Here is an 18,862-nt window from a genome sequence, read left to right on the forward strand (position 1 = left end):
CAGTAGTTCTTTTAGTAGAGAGAAACCAGTATTTGGGTAAATTTGTAACTTTGATTTAACTATTCATACAGATGTGTCTATTTTCCAGGGGTGCACGTTTGCCTATAAATATCAAAGTACAATGATTATTACAGAGTACACACACTTGTTTTTAACTGAATTCATGAAAGTTTAAGACCTTTTAAATTGAAATCATAATTTCAATTAAAAATAAGGTGTGTGTACATTGTGTGTTAGTGTGCGTAATAGTCAAATACTAACACCGTCATTTTAATTTAGATACAATTTTATTATCTCTATAAAGGACAATGCTACAGCAGTCTGTGATCACCAACCTGATAAGACTGTCTTCCATGTTTGGGACCTACAAGTTGTTAACTACCAATTTGGGCATTAAAAATTTGACAAGTTGGAGTTGGGAGTTTTTTTTTTTAATCATTATTGATGTTAGACCTTGTTAAGATTTTTGAGTGACATTTCACCAAAGTACGTACTTAAGTTCTTCCAGTTGACTGCTAGCTTTTCATGAAACGTACTCATAAGTCTACTGAAACTAGAGTCCTCTTATTAACGAAATTATCAAGTTGGAGCTAATTTATCGGACTGAAAAGCATGTTAACACTTTTTGACCGTCAACTCCCCCAACTCTGCTAAAAACTGTTAACAGGTTGCCAAGTTAGCACGTTTGCTTCAACTAAACTGTTAGTATGGTATTCTAATTGTTTTGTTTTTTTAATTTATGGGGGATTTGTATACTCTATAGGCAACGCACTTGAGCTCATTTGAGTTTCAGGTTGAAGGGAGTAAGTTAAGAGCCTCTTGAGGCCTAGGCAATGTGGGTAGGGATGGCAATAGGTAGGGTAGAGTCAGATCATGACTTCATGAGTGTCCTATCTCCACTCTGTTACCTTTTTGATATAGGAAAAACTCTAATGAGGCAGTCGTGGGGCAGGTCGGGTTCGAGGTAAGTTGTAAAAGTTTTAGTAATCCTAATAATATAGTTCTGACATTGATGAAATAAAGATAAGATATAAATGGAAATGACGATCGTGAGAGTATTATTGAATTAAGAGAGAAGTAAAGACAAATGTTTTAAGATATTAATAAAATCTATTGAAAAAAAAATTTATATACGTGGGCTTTGAGAAAAATTATATATTGAAAAAACCCGTCCTCACCCCTTCACCTGGCAGGGACAAATCATGCAGGGATCGGGTTGTTTTTGCCGTCTCTATTAGTGGGCTTTGAGAGAGATTTCAAGGTTTGTACCAGACTGAGAAGGTGCTTGGTTTGAAACTATGTTTATAAATTATATCCCAAATATCATCTTACCTTACTTAATTAACCTATATTGCGTGTCGAATCTGTCTATAACATCTCAATGGAGATGCTTGAACGAATGTGATTGAAAGTGAATTAGTGGGGGCGATCCCTAGTCCCCACCTACTTCATACCGAGGAGTCTCTAGTGCTTAGTAATCGGGATCCCTTAAAACTTGATATAAGCATTGGAGAAAAGTTTTGGTATTGAATAATTTTAAATCTATAAATAATATAATATAAAAGTCTTTTAGCTTTTTAATGGATTCTTTCTAATACTGCCGTGTAAGTTCTTTAATAATTTATATATTTTCATATGAAAGTTGTTGTGTGATTGTGTGTAAAAAATGAATTATGAGCAAAAGCATGAAAGAGAGCACACACCAAGATTTATGAGAAAGTTATTAACAACTAATAGCTTACGTACGTTCACAATGAGAAAACTATTAACAACTACATTTTATATTATATTAAGCACTTGAGTTACAATAAACCAAATATAGAGTTTATATATTAGAAAATGTTTAAGTAACTCTATATATGCTAATCATAGACGAACTTAAAGTTAATATGCTTATTTTACAAGTACATGAATCGACAATTAGTTTGGATTACTTGGGTCATAAATGTTTAACAATCATTATAATATATTTTTTTTTATTGAATTTTCTAATACATATCTATTGAAACTGATTAGAGCTCATTAGGTCATTATAATAAAACAACAGAAAATTCAACATATAATGATTAAATTACTTGGTATCTTTTTTTTTTTAACAAATTCTCTTATTTGACTAAGTCTAATTATAGATATTTTTCCATCATATTTGGTAGTCTCAATTTAGAAGGTGCCAACTATTTTGTGTAGTCATCTTAATTAGGAGATTGTATCGTAGACTATAAGCATCTAGATTCTACCCTACTTTCTATTAAGAGAAAGTCATCATGGTTACCCGTACTTTCAATTAGCCTGACTTCAGGCATAAACCTCTTTCAACCGTACTTAACCCACCAAAAACTTATGATAACAGAAACACTAAAAGAATATATATTTAATTAACTTCAGCTTAAAAGGAAATACAATTAAAATGTTTGGAATTTTTAATACAAATTCAAATCTATCTTTTTTAAGATTCAGATTAGACATTATTGAAGGCTAACTTTACCCAAATTCTATTTGACTATATATTAATTAGCTGCACGCAAATTGTAAGCATGAAGTGCCATGAATTGATGACCCACTTGCCCAATTGGATTTAGCTATATACAGAACTGTAAAGAAATATAACAAGTTGGGTTTTGGCTTATAAAGACTGATCTTAATTAAGGGTCAAGTTTAAAAAATTCATCACGAAATTAGTAAATGAAGCAACGCGTCGGCTAGCGACTGACCACAGCCGTACAATATGCCCAACTCCATATGTCAATTATTAGAGCAATTGTATCAATCTTACCAAATTTTTCTGTTTATTTTACACTAAAAATTAACTTTTTTTATTTTACACTGTCATTTTTTTAAAATACTCACATCAGTTCATTTATTTTATCATCCTTTTATTTAAATAATTATAAATTTTTTAATTTTTATTGTCTCTATCTTTTTATTTTTTCTTTTGTACTTATCTTTTTTTACTTTGTCCTTATCTCATCTCTCAGACGAATTCGTCTTTTTCCTTTCACGGTATCTCCTCCTTCTTCCTCCTTCTTCCTTTTAAGGTCACAGTCAGATCACCTCCCTCCACAAACATCTTCTTCTTCTTTTTCATATTCAATTTCTTTGAATTTATATTTGTGCTCAATATTAGTATAATATTTTTTTTGCTTGAGAACGAAAGGAATTTCTAACACTTATTTTACAAATTGATATCAAAATGTAAAATAAGTGTTAGAAATTCTGACTTTTTATTTTAATGTTGTTGAAGAGACACTAATTATATTTATTGTCATGTAAATTTGTAGATATTTTGCAATATATTTGGTAATAACTTTAGTGTTTTTTAAGAAAAAAAATTATAGAGGGAATCATCTTTTATCTCTAAAGAGATTGGAACATTTCTCTGGCTGAGCCACAATGGAGCACGGAGAGGCCCCCTAAAATATTGAAAAAAAAAATCTTAAGTATCTATCATTTTAAAAAAGTATCAAGTATCTTGTATACATTTTAAAAAAAAATATCTTTAACTAGGTATAATTTTTATTTTTGGTTTTATTAGTATAAGGTTGTTTTGTATTCATTTAAATATAGTCACAATCTCATTTGTGATAAATTCTATATACCAATTACTTAAATTAATTGGAAAAATATAAAATTATAATGACCACATAGTTATCTAACAAATATCTTAAAAACTAAAGGAAAAAAATATAGATTTGAGTCCTTACACTTAAAGTCTTCTAATTTAATTAATTAATTTTTTTATAATGGCTTTAATTTAGATAATGATGCATAGTTTTTGTATTATTATTATTATTTATTATTGTACTTGTACAGTGCATAAAGAATTGTTGATTAAATGTAGGTTATAAAAATAAAATCTTTTTGTCAATCTTGATGCAATTTGTAAAATTTAATAATTTTACTTTCATGTTACACATATTGAGTTATGAAGTGCTTAATTTACATTTTAAATTGTTTCATTACGCTTTATATTACTATAATATAGGGTATCCATAGGTCAAATTCGGGTGAATTTTTGCTTCACCTGTCAACTAGTCCACCATGGTCGGGTAGGAGAAACAAACACCTACTAACTACCACCGAGGCTCGGTTATTCGATCGTCTAATGCCCCTCTAACAACTAGTTCAATCTAGTCAGCCTTACGGGTATAGAGCATTAACACTGGGAACAAGTGTTTGATGTCGCGAGAGAAAGACGGGCAAGAATTACACCTCCCATTATTGGATCCGTTTCACCAATAATTATCCTATGGTGCAAATGTTTGGAAAAGTTATTACCAGAGTAATTTTTCTATTTTTCTTTGTCTTTTAAATCTTTTATCTTTTCTTTTTGTTTACTCGAGCTTTATTTTTCATTTTTTGTTTTACTTCATGGAAAACAATTAAACACAACAGAGACAAAGACAAAAACTTAAAAAGATGGTCTTCTCGCTCCATGTAGCCTTCATCGCATTGCTTGGAAGAGCCCGCTTCTTTAAGAACCACAAAATCGTGTACTTTGATTCCATTTGGCTAATAAAAGAGACATAACATTGGAATTTCGTTCTCAATAGAGAGTCCATTTGGCCTTATTAGTTCTTGCTCCCAGTAGCCCATTTGTTCACGCTCCGTTAGTTTTAATAGAAGTAAACCCTAATATAAATCCCTTGTATAATAATATATAGTAATTTGTTCTAAAAATCTTAAGTCCAATTTGTTTTTGTACTCTTTAGTGCAGTGTCTTAACAATAGGATTCTAATTTAACAATTAATCTCTGTAGTGAAGTGATAGACCATGGAGTTCAAGCTGGGGAGGAATTTTTTTTTTTTTTTTTTAATTTTTAGAAACAAACAAATACATAAGGGTGGAAATAGTTTTAAATATTATTTAAACTAGTGTGTAGCCCCATGCATATGTACAAGTACAATTAAAATCAATCACAATTATACAGTTTAAATTATATATTTTCTTTTAGAAGAGATTCACACTATAAATGGTATTAACTTATTTTTTTTAAAACCATACATTTTTAAAATATGTAATGGTTTTTTAATATATATGATTTAGAATTTAGTTGGTTTTAGACTCTTCGATTTTTGCACCAAATAATTCACTTACCATAAAAATTAAAATCTTATATGGACATGTGCCGTAAAATTAGACTCCAACTAAAATTCAACTTAGAATTTAATTGGATTTGGACTCTTAGATTTTTACACTCAATTAATAAATCACTTAGCACAAAATTAAAAATGGAATGAGACATGTGGCATAAAATTGAGAATCCAATTGAAATCTAATTGGATTTTTTGTAAGCTTTAACTATATATATATTAATTGTGCGTACCCAAAAGTAGCTATTGGGCCCAACTTCTATCTGGGCTCACAATCTATTAATATTGTGGGTTTTGAATTTCCTACTATGGGTAATTCTACATCCAGCAACCCAAGAACCCTTGTTTTTGGTACTCTCAGACTTGCTCTCCCTTTCTCTCCCAGAATGGTTACCCTCTTTTCTTAGTTTCTATTCTCCCCAAAAACCAACCCCTTCTCTCAAATTCTCATCTCTTATTTATAGCCCAAGGCTAGTGGAAGGGTCATGATTATTTTCATGGTGAGTGGGAAAAGAGGTCCAATGCTATTATTCTTAAGTGGGTGTTTAGTTAGGTGTGGGAGGTGGTGAGAGTGGCATTGGAACTAGTTCCACTGTTAGAGGGACTGTCTGGCAGCGACACTCCCTAGGTGATGCCGAGCATTCCGAGACTCATCTTCCCATGAGATTGCATTCCCCGACCAGGTAGGATCTCACCTTTGCCGTTCATGTCACAAGTGTCTTTGTCTCGTGGTTTCGTGCTTTCGATGGACGTCAAAGCTTGCCTAGGCTGAGTTCGTGGGCCCAACGAGTGCAAGGTATTACACATGGCACCATTATGACGAACTTTTATAATCAATGGGCTTGAGGAAGAGTAACTCCCCGCACATACATATATAGAAAAAACTAAAATTAGTTTTACATGGATTTAAAATAATTTCAATATGTTAGAAGAATTAGTGTTACATTACAAAAAAAAAATGTTATATAAAAGTTTAATAAATTTTAACAAGTGTTTTTACCTTTTCTAAATTTTGATGGGAAAAGTTAATGGATACCTTAAGGAATTTGGTTTTAAAATAAGTTTTAGAAACTTTTATGGAAAAATGAAAAAGTAACTGATTTTGGTAAAAGTGGCAATTTTTTTAAAAAAAAAAATGGTAATTAACAAATGGCTTGATCGCACATGTTAACAAAACACAATTTTAATTCATGAATCTAGCTATAAGTAAGAATGAAACGACAGTTACACAAAATTGGAGTGCAATTAGTATAAATGAGTTTCAAAGAAAATACTGAATTAATTACTTTGCATTTAATTCGTCTGTTTAGAAGTTTACATATATAAAGACTCCTAGATGAAGAATAAATGCATTTTGATGACAACATAAAGACAGTTTCTTTTTATCACTTGCAAAAATCATATATAAACCCAATACCCCAAACTATGCATAACCATCTCAAAAACTTTTTCTTCCACCAAGAAAGGAAGCTTTGTCGATTAATTCACATCATGGCAAATCTGCATTGCAAACTCCCAATTATTTTGGCAATATGCGTAATATTTGTGGCAATGCTCTTTGTAGCCTCAGAGGGTCGTAAACCAATTGCACCACAAGATCAAGAAAAGCCAATATATTGGCATGGCCACAAATTTCCTCCACAACCTTGGAAAGGATATTACAGGCGTTTAGGAAAATGCATAAATGTTTTAACTGTCCAATGTGGGCACCAATTGTATGATTATATCTTTTACAGGAGAGAGAGCTTGGACAACAATTGCTGCTTGAGACTCAAAAAAATGGGAAACTTGTGCCATAAACAATTGTCATATACCATTTCTCACATTCAAAATCTTGAACGATGGAGGGGAAATATTTACAAAAGAAGTGATGAAGCATATTATAAGTGTGCTAAAAAGTATTCTTAAACTATTGTAACCTGTGATTATCTTTTTTATAGTAGAATAAAATCTATATCTAAAAATGTCATAAGTAAAGTAATTTGTTATGTTATTTTTTCAAATATCTTTAATATTTATTTATTTATTTTTTTTGCTTGAATCATGGTGATGGGTATATTCAACCTTGTTTTGTTGTTTCTCATCATAAAAGTGATATTAGTGGTAGAACAACGTGAGTTTGTCCTTACTTCAACCACAAGTCATGTTATTAGTTTCTAAAAATATTTCTTGCAATTACTCCTCTTAATTAAATGATATCATTTAATTAAGAGGAGTAATTGCAAGAAATATGCTGGCAAATCTATATATTTTAAACATAGTACCCAGGCCCAAAAAGTTGTACATAATTTAGTATAGCTCATTTGGGTAGGAGGTTAAAGATATGAACACATTTCTATGAGGTGTCTATTCCTGCTTCGAGTCATGCATTTGTCTTTAGATGGAATCATTCATAAAATGAATATGGAGTGAAGCAGACTATCCCATCAACCTCTCCAATAATTGCCATGGCAAGTTCCAATAGTACATGCATATCGGTCTTGTTTCTCACTAGTGAAGTAGCCATGGTGATTATCCCGGGCTTGCAATTAAAGCCAATGAAGACTAGACAGTAGACACAGGCCCTTTGCATATGTTTGGAGGAGAGGAGGGAGGGGAACATAACATATTTTGAGATGGACATATTTCATCTATTTGATATTCACATTATTCCGCTTAATATAGGTCTTACATGACTGTAGGGTCTACATAAACACATATTATGAAAAAATAATACATATATTATATGCATAAGATAATTATTGACCCCACTTTATCACCTTAGAAAGAGAATATATAAATAGCCTTTCATATCAAGTGTTGGCCTATGCGAAAAGAATATTTTTCGCTTCATATTATCTATAACTAATTTATAACTTATGCATATACATGGATATATTTAAAAATAAACATAATTAGATATATATTAAAATTCTTACCTAAGTTTAATAATGTTAACAGTCTTTTTTAGATTTGTAAGGATATTATTTAGTAGAGTATTCTAATTATTAATTCTTGATGACCTGTCAGGCACCCAATCATTTTTGCAATGTTCTTTGTATTCCTGCACAGCCTTGGAAAGGATATCACAAACATTTTAAAAAATGCATAATGTTTTAACTGTTCAATGTGGGCACCAATTGTACGTTTATTTTTTTCACATGTGAGAGGATTTGATAACAATTGTTGCCTGAGACTCAAAATAATGGGAGAATTGTGCAATAAATTAACAATTGTCATATATCCTTTCTTGCATTAAACATTTTGAACGATGGAGGAGAAATATTTACACAAGAAGTGATGAAGCCTATTATAAGTATGCTAAAAAATATTCTTAAACTCTAAAATGATGTAACCTATGATTATCTTTTGTATAGTCGAATAAATCTATATCTAAACTGTTTGAAATAAAGTAATTTTTTATATATGTTAATTAGTTTTTAAAATTTCTCCTAACATCATCATCTTATTTGTTAATTATTAATTTAAAAAAAAATAATATACACTGAGATTATAAAAGTAAAAAAAAAAAATAATTCCTAAATATAATGGCAAAATTTTTAGGGAAAATGTAATTGATTTGAAATTTCTTGTTTGTTAATGTGTAACTGTTTGGATGAAAATGGAGGAAATTGAGATTTGGAATCATGGGATATTAAGATTTATTTTTATTTATAGTTTTTTTTTTAAATTTAATTCTTACCATTACTCTTCTCTTAAATGATGGTTATCTAGAAATTTCCCACCTAATAATACCGTGGCACAATAGTTTACTAAATTCAGTGTTGCTCATTTGGGAAGGAGCTAGGAGGTATGGACAGATTTTCTATGAGGTGGTTTGCTAGTCCTGCTTCTGAGTCCTGCATTTTTCTTTTTCAAGATAAAGTCATGAATAAAATTAATATGGAGTGAATTAGACCATTCAAACAACCTCTCCAATAATCACCATGGCTAGTGAGAAACGATGAAGACTAGGTATGGCCTTCTGCATATCATGGAAAAACCAACCATATTTTGAGAATGACATATCTCATGTATTCAATATATGAATCATTCCTCCTGCAATGCAGGCATTACATTGCTATAGAGTCTATATTATGAGAAAATAATGCATATATATATATATATATTAAATGCAGAATATAATTATTGACCTATTTCAATTTAGAAGAAGAATATAAATGGCCTTTCATATCAATGCCTATGTAAATAGAATACTTTCCGTAGCAAATTATTTAATAAGGCAGGGCATTTAGAATGTTGTTGAAAAAAAAAAAAAAACAACGGATGCAGATGGATGGTGCTGCCATGATAAATTTGTGTTGTGATTATCACAGAAGAAAGGACGATGTTGAGTAGCGATTATATGAAAATAATCTATGCAGTTGCCTAGAGAACACACAACCTTGGAATAAATGTGTTTTAGTTGTGAAATCAGACTTGTGGTATTGATTCATGTTTTTGCTAAATTCTTAGTTTCTGGAGAAACTTAGGTTGTATTATGCCTTTTTTTTTGTTGTTGAGAATCGTGCCTATTTTATATAACCTATAGGAATTAACTCTAAATTTTCAATATATTAATCCGGACAAGAACAGTACTTAAAATAAACCAATTAAACATGACACAGACCTCGTACGTGAATAACATGGGCACCATTATGGAAATTAAGACATGATATTGATAGCTAGCCATGGAACCGACAATTAGATAGTGGTAAATGCATTGAAAAGAACTATCATATCTCTTGTTTAATATAATCAAATTGTATTTGTATTTGAATATATATTCACAAGAATTAAAGGTAATAGGTTCTTTCATATTCATATTCCACGAGGACAATTTGAGTCATTCAAAATTTACATGGAATATATATATATACATATATATATATATATATATATATATATATATATATATATATATATAGAGAGAGAGAGAGAGAGAGAGAGAGAGAGAGAGAGAGAGGGAAAGTTGAGTTTAAGTTACACTTGGTGTTGTTGGGTGTACAATATTAATTAGGTCCAGCCCACATAAAGCTTATTAAGGAGCTTAGTGTACACACGAGAACTAATCCTGTTTGAAACAGGAGACTGTGGTTGGTGGTTTTAAAGAATCCTTATTTGACTTGTACTAGGATTATTGTGGCCAACTAGTATTCCTAATTGAAGTGGAATTAGTATTTGTGTGTTACTGGGAGCTTATGGCTAGGGTTATTTAAATAAGGTTTATTTGTGGTTTTGTGGGTGTTGTATAATGAGAACAAAAAAAGAGTGCTGCATATAGAATAAACAGAAAAAGAGGAAGCCACATAAGAGAAAAGAGAGAGCAACCAAGAGGGAGCTGCTTAGAGAAATTAAGAAGACAGCCAAGAGAGAGAGTTGTGTATGGAGAAGAAAATAGAAATGAGAGAGCAAAGTGTTGTTATATTTGAAATAGATAATTAGTGTGTGTGAGAGAACTCACATTAGTGCTTCCAAAATTGAAAAAGTAGTGTAATTTACACAATTTTGCTCCAAAACTTCCCATATCAGTGGGTGTATAAATGTGTAAATATACATATTTACTACAATAACCGTGTAAATATACACGATTACTGTAACTTTGCAAATAATATTTTATTCATTTTTTTTTCTCTCTCCTTTCATTGGAACACTCAGCCTCACTACTATGACTCTCTCTTTCTCTTTCTATCTCAGAAACTTTCTCTTTTCGCTCTCAAAGCTTCCATGGCCGGTTCTCTCACCGTCACATGCTATTCACTGCTGCCACCATGATTTTCCTTCATTCCTCACCGCAAAGCCTCTCCAATCTCACTCATTTTCATTCAATCTTGCTCCCTTTATTTGCTTTGCACCGAGTTTAGTGACAGTTGAACCCCAACGACCACAACCACAGTGATTTACGACAATGATTATTGATGTTTTTCTTCCATTTTCTCTTTATTTGATCAATGCGTTTGGGGATTTAGATTCTCTTTGTTTAACCTGAGAGTTTGGGGGTTTAGATTTGGTTGTCAAGTTTTGATTTTGCTTGCGTATGCTTATTTTAGATTTTGATTTCAAGTGTATTTGGTTTTTGTGAATAAGAAATTTTAATGGGTGTGGTGGATTTAATTTGAGATTTCCTTGGATTTATTGTTTGTGTTGTTGTGGGAGTCAGGCATGGTTTGAGGTTTGCTTCAACATGTCTAATATTTTCACGCCTCGAACCCAAAAAGGTCCAAAGCATGAGAAACATCTCAAAGGTACTTGTAGATTTTTCCCTTTTGAAAAATTCAATCCAAATAAATTATATCAAGTACCAACATCAAGAATTATCATAATAATTCCTTTAGATATACTTTCAAAGTAAGTCAGAGCTCTATGTAACAATTACAACGACCATTGGCCACAAAAGAATGGAGGTTTGAATAAATATAATCACATATCAATAATTTGTCTCATTAGTAGAAATAAAGTCATAACCACTATTAGATACAAAAGAATTGAGTCAAGCCTACTCTAAGTTATACATCATCAGTTATCTTCATCACAAAAGTCAGCCTCCATCAGCAGTTAGTCTAACTACTGCTAGCCATTAAAAAAGTTGTCTCAAAAGATTGTTGTCTACTCTGAAAAGTTTATAAAATAATGGGATGAGACAAAGCCCAATAAGTAGCAAAATTAATGGAGGTGGGGGAAATGCAAGTTTCATAACAATGAGCAAGTTACAAAACATATTATAATATGAGAATTTCCATTAGGATCATGCAATTCCATTTTTCTTAATAAATTGACAAGAATGATTAAAAGAATATAGCACTAAGCTTTCTCAAAATATCTCAACATAAAACTGCATACTCTTTACCGTGAGCTATCAAAATACCCTTTTTAAAACATAGAAATCCAACCCAAGGCCACATGACAAGCTGTCATAAAGACGTTAGATATGCCACAAAGACATCAAGTTATGCCACGAAAACATCAATTATGCTACAAGAACATCAATCCGCCACAAAAACAGGGTGCCAAGATACTAATGTCACAAAGATTATGGCATCTGGCTAAGTAATCACTGGGTAATCACATGTTGCAACCCAAGGGTAAAAACATAAAGAGCTCACAGTTTACATGAAATCAAAACATTGTTCAATTTCAAGTAGTTTCACAAAAACCTTTGAAATACCTAATATATTCACAAGGTTCTCAAGTCTTCCAAAATCATTTTTTGTCAATAATATTTTGCATCAACTTTCCCAATTATCAAAGCATCTTTAAATTTTCAAATAATGCAATAAATCAATAAGATCCACTCTTAAGAATTTAATCAAAGTTGCCAATATTTTTCATGCTAACAAATCATGCATTTTCCCATATGCATTGCCAAATATGATGTCATTTTTACAAATATTCTCATACATTAAAGTTACAACGTAAAGCTTTCTAGGAAAATATAATTTTCATAACAACTTCCCAAAATGTGTTTAACCCAAAAATAATGCTTTATGCAACATGGTAATTTTTTCAAAAATCCCATTAAAAGCTACTTACCTTGCAACTCTCAAAAAGCTTATATCTCCAAGCTCCAAAAGAAATTAACTAGAACCTAAACAATATCAGACAAACCTATCACAATAAGCATAAAGCTTGAAACTGTATCTAGCTACAAATTAGGAATTGTCAAATAAGCACTTTGATTAGGCAAGCCTAGTATTTAGCCTCACAAATAATAATTTCCACTTCCAAAGTTTGTCAACCAATTCATTCACAAGGCATAGACTCTAATTTATAAAATTAACCCATTCAAGGTATTATCTCTAACATCAAAACCTCAACACCTTCTAAGTACTTCCCACAAGGTTTACACCACATCAAGAAAAGACCCATGATACCAAATATCATAATATCCTCCAAGACAAATGATTTGAATAGTTAACTAGCTCCAAATAATCAATAAAAATTATATTCACTATTTATTTCACATTAAAAAGCCAAAACCCCCAAATTTTCATCACTTAGATAACCACCAATGTAAAAACTATAAACCCACTCATCAAATAAATCTACCAAGACAAAACCCATACATAAAAACACATAAATATTACTTCTAATGCTCATAAATCACATGGATATTATTATTAAAGCTTAGATAAACATAACCTCAAGCAAAAACATATAAACCCACCAAAAATATTAGAAATTTTTATCTCAAATAGTAGAGATGAGTGAGCCTTACCTATTTCCTATGGAGTTTTTCGGTGATCTTGTTGAAAAATGGTGGTGGAAGTGGTGAGGAGTGGTACCGGCAGGAGAGTAAGGGAGTGAAGGGAGGAGAGTTTGTGAGGAAAATGTAATGAAAAGAAGCATGTAAAAAGACCCTTGGATATATGTGAGTGTGTGGTATGTGGTTGGGAAATAAGGGGTAGTTGGGTCATGTGGCTCCTAAAAATCTATTTTTTTTTCCTTGGTCATGGCAGTCCTTGTGGTGGCCATGATGAAAAATAAATATTATATTGAAATAAATTTTTAGAATAGACAATCTGATGCTAGTGTGTTTGGAAAAATGATAGTGTAAAATAGAAAAAAATAGATTCTTAGTGTAAAATAGACAGAAAATTTTAGCCGGACTGACGCGAATGCTCTAAGAGTAAAGAAAAACAAGAGATTTTTCTTTAGCCGTGAAACATACACAAGAATTATTATAATTGACTTGATAAAAATTACAATAATTCTTGTGTATGTCTAAAGAAAAATTACAATGATTATTATCAAATAAATTACAATAATTCCATCACCCGTATGATTTTAATTAATTACCTTATGACCTATTAGACTTTGGTTAACGAGCACCCACATTCCACCACACTTTAGATTTGATAGCATCCATCATTTTTAGAAACTGATAACATGACTTGTGGTTAAAGTAACGACACTCTCACGTTGTTCTACCACTAATATCATTTTTATGATGAGAAACAACAGAACAAGGTTGAATATACCCAACACCATGATTGAAGCAAAAAAAAAATTATAAATATTGAAGATATTTGGAGAAATTTGAAAAAATAACATAACAAATTACTTTACTTATAACATTTTTAGATATAGATTTTATTCTACTATAAAAAAAGATAATCACAGGTTACAATAGTTTAAGAATACTTTTTAGCACACTTATAATATGCTTCATCACTTCTTTTGTAAATATTTCCCCTCCATCGTTCAAGATTTTGAATGTGAGAAATGGTATATGACAATTGTTTATGGCACAAGTTTCCCATTTTTTTGAGCCTAAAGCAGCAATTGTTGTCCAAGCTCTCTCTCCTGTAAAAAATATAATCATACAATTGTTGCCCACATTGGATAGTTAAAACATTTAGGCATTTTCCTAAACGTCTGTAATATCCTTTCCAAGGTTGTGGAGGAAATTTGTGGCCATGCCAAAATATTGGCTTTCCTTGATCTTGTGATGCAATTGGTTTACGGCCCTCTGAGGCTACAAAGAGCATTGCCACAAATATTAAGCATATTGCCAAAATGGTTGGGAGTTTGCAATGCAGATTTTCCATGACGTGAATCAATCGACAAAGCTTCCTTTCTTAGTGGAAGAAAAAGTTTTTGAGATGGTTATATATGATTTTTGCAAGTGATAAAAAGAAACTGTCTTTATGTTTTCATCAAAATGCATTTATTCTTCATCTATGAGTCTTTATACATGTGAACTTCTAAACAGACGAATTAAATGCAAAGTAATTAATTCAGTATATTCTTTGAAACTCATTTATACTAATTGCACTCCAATTTTGTATAAGTCCGTTTCATTCTTACTTATAACTAGATTCATGATTTAAAATTGGGTTTTGTTAACCTGTGCTATTAGCAGTGTGGCCGATACCGTACCGGTACCGGCCGTACCGGCCGGTACATACCGTACCGGCCAGTGTACCGGTACCGGTACACTTTTATATTGTACCGGAAAAAATACCGGCCGCGTACCGGCTATACCGGCCAATTTCGGGCAATACCGGCCGGTACCGAGCGTACCGGCCGGTACAGAAAAAAGCTTTTTTTTTTTTTTTTTAGTTTTGTAATTTTTGAATTTTTGTAAAGGTATAATGGTAACTTATTAACATTAACTTCTTAGTATTATTTGTTTTTTAGTATGCAATGAACAACTAAGCTTTCTATTTTTTATATTGTGTTTTTTTTTTTCTTTTATTTGATACTAAAGTCTAAAATTATGAATAATTTGTTCTGAATTGAGGTAATGTTTTATAATAAACTTTTATATTTACTATAATATAAGTGAAATATTATATGTTTATAAACATGGTTCTAGATATTTTGGTGTGTGTGTGTGTGTATATATATATATATATATATATATATATATATAAAATAGCGGTAAACCCGAAACGGTACACCGGTATTGACCGGTATCCGAAATATATCGTACCGGTGACCAAACCGGTACAGCCTCCGATACGGCATTGACTTCCTTGGCTATTAGGGCATTTGTTAATTATCATTTTTAAAAATATTTTGATACTACTTTTACAGAAAATATATATATATATAAAAAATGTTAAAAAAATTAGTTACTTTTTCATTTTTCCATAAAAGTTTCTAAAAATTATTTTAAAACCAATTTCCTTAAGGTATCCATCAACTTTTCCCATCAAAATTTTAAAAAGGAAAAAAGACTTGTTAAAATTTATTTAAGTTTTATATAACATTTTTTTTTTGTAATGTAACACTAATACTTCTAACATATTAAAATTATTTTAAATCCATGTAAAACTACTACTAGTTTATTTTTCAATATATATATCAATAGCCAAATCTTACAGAAAATCCAATTAGATTTTAATTGGATTCTCAATTTTGTGCTGAATGAATTATTTAGTGTAAAAATCTAAGAGTCCAAATTCAATTAAATTCTAAATTGAATTTTAGTTGGAGTCTAATTTTCCTGCACATGTTCATATAAGATTTTAATTTTTATGGAAAATGAATTATTTGGTGCAAAAACCGAAGAGTCTAAAGCCAACTAAATTCTAAATAATAATAATAATAATAATAATAATTGTAGGGACACAATTTTGTACCTAAGCCTAAAGGAAGAAAGGGGAATAGGCCCAAAAAGTCCAATACAATGAATTTGTAGAGAGTGGATTGGAAAACTAGGTTTTAATGCATTTAGACAACAATCGTAGTGAGCCAAGATGACAATAGAATAAATATGAAACAATTTTGTCCTAGGAAAATTGTCCTTGGACTCAATCCAAGGAGGCTGATTCCTCTATTTATCTCTCTTAGGGATTGATTACCAATATTGTTCTTGATTCTACAGTATTTTTCTCTTTCTTTTTCTCCGATCTCCCTCCCTTAAGGTCTTTCCTCTATTTTATACTATCTTTCTTCCTCCATTTCTATCCTCCACGTGTAGATCAGATTGCTAGTGTTGATCATTGTCCCATCAACACCTTCCTAAAGTCTTTGGGAGTAGCTGTAAGGCTAAAAATTACTGTTCAGGTATCACTTCCTCATTAATGCGACCACAGAGTTAACTATAGAGCATTCAATGCGGTGATAGCAACTTTCTCTTAGATATTTCATAACTTTCTTTTGTTTTGTATTCTCACAATGCATATCCTTATCAATAAAATCTCCTAGAACATTGCTTCTAGGTGGCAGACCGTATCATCTGACGTCTACTTCGCTCAGTCGAGGAGACATCTCTCCTCGGACCCCTACTCAAATCATTGTAACTTGACATCTTTCTTTATTCATCAATGCTGACCTCTCTAACAATGTTTACCCCATCCTCAGATAATTAGGCGTCCTTGGACTGGGCCCGACCCAATACACACTATTGGGCCTATCCTCCTTACAATAATAATAATAATAATAAACCATTACAAATTTTAAAAATGTATGATTTAAAATAAGCATAAGTTAATACTATATATAATTTGAACCTCTTCTAAAAAAATATAATTTAAACTATATAATTGTGATTATTTTTAATTATACCTGTGCATATGCACGAGACTACACACTAGTTTAAATAACATTTAAAACCATTTCCAATCCATTTAAAACCAATCTAGATTTACTTTAAAAAAAATAAATAAATTTCAATGAAAAATTTAATCATGATCTTAAAAATCAATTATTCATATCTTATCTGTAAAATTTACACATAAAATAAAATTTTTGAATCACAATAACAAAATTAAGTTAAGAGTTCAATTTTTTTTCTTTTTTTCTTTTTTTTATAAAAAAAAAACACTAAGAATGAAAAATTGTTCTGATAGTGACAGTTCATCAAGAATTAATAATTTGAATATTCTACTAAATAATATCCTTACAATTCTAAAAATGGTCATCAATATTATTAAACTTAAACAAAAATTTTAATATACATGTAATTATGTTTATTTTTAAATACATCCATGTGTATACATGGGTCACAAGTTAGTTATAGATAATATGTAGCGGAAAATATTCTTTTTGCATAAGCCAATGCTTGATATAAAAAGCTGTTAATATATTCTCTTTCTAAAGTGATGAAGTAGGTCAATAATTATCTTATGCATATGATATATGTATTGTTTTCTCATAATATGTGTATGTGTAAACCCTACAGTCATATAAGACTTGCATTAAGAGGAATAATGCGAATGTCAAATACATGGAATATGTCCATCACAAATATGTTCAGTTCCCTTCCCTCCTCTGCTCCAAACATCTGCAGAGAACTTGTGTCTAGTCTTCATTGACTTTGATTGCAAGTCTGGGATAATCACCATGACTACTTCACTAGGGAGAAACAAGACCAATATAACCTATTGGACTTCGCTTTGGCAATTGTTAGAGAGGTTGATAGGATGGTCTACTTCACTCCATATTAATTTTATGCATGATTCCACCAAGGCATGACTAGAAGGAGGAGTGGCCACCTCGTAGAAAATGTGTCCATATCTTTAAGCTCCTACCCAATTGAGCAACACTGAATTATGTGCAACTTTCTGGGCCTGGGTACTATGTTTAAATTAAATTTATAGATTTTCCAGCACCCATCATTTAATTAAGAGAAGAATACTTGCAGGAAATGTTTTCAGAAATTGATTACAATTTACGTGACTTGTGATTGAAGTAATATCACTTGCACATAATTCTACAACTAAAATTACTTTTATTATGATAAACAACTCAACAATGGTGCGTACACCTACACCATGATTCAAGAAAATAAATAACAATAAAAATAAATCTAAATACGGAAGATATTTGGAGAAATTTGATAGAGATAGATATAAATTTATTCCACTTTAAAAAAATAATAATCAAAGGTTACATCAATTTAAGAATACTTTTTAGCACACTTATAATAGGCTTCGCCACTTCTTGTGTAAATATTTCTCCTCCATTCTTTAAGTTGTGGAATGTGAGAAAGGGTATATGCCAATTGTCTAGTGCACAATTTTCCCATTATTTTGAGTCTGAGGCAGCAATTGTTGTCCAAACTCTCTCTCCTGTGAAAAATATAATCGTACAGTTGGTGCCCACATTGGATAGTTAAAACATTTAAGCATTTTCCTAAATGTTTGTAATATCCTTTCCAAGGCTGTGGGGGAAATCGGTGGCCATGCCAATATATTGGCTTTCCTTGTTCTTGTGCTGCAACTGGTTTACGACCCTCTGAGGCTACAAAGAGCATTGCCACAAATATAAAGAACATTGCCAAATTGGCTGGGAGCTTGCAATGCAAATTTGCCATGATGTGAATCAATTGACAAAGCTTCCT

The sequence above is a fragment of the Castanea sativa genome, chromosome 4, assembly GCF_040712315.1.
Source record: "Castanea sativa cultivar Marrone di Chiusa Pesio chromosome 4, ASM4071231v1".
Classification (NCBI taxonomy): domain Eukaryota; kingdom Viridiplantae; phylum Streptophyta; class Magnoliopsida; order Fagales; family Fagaceae; genus Castanea; species Castanea sativa.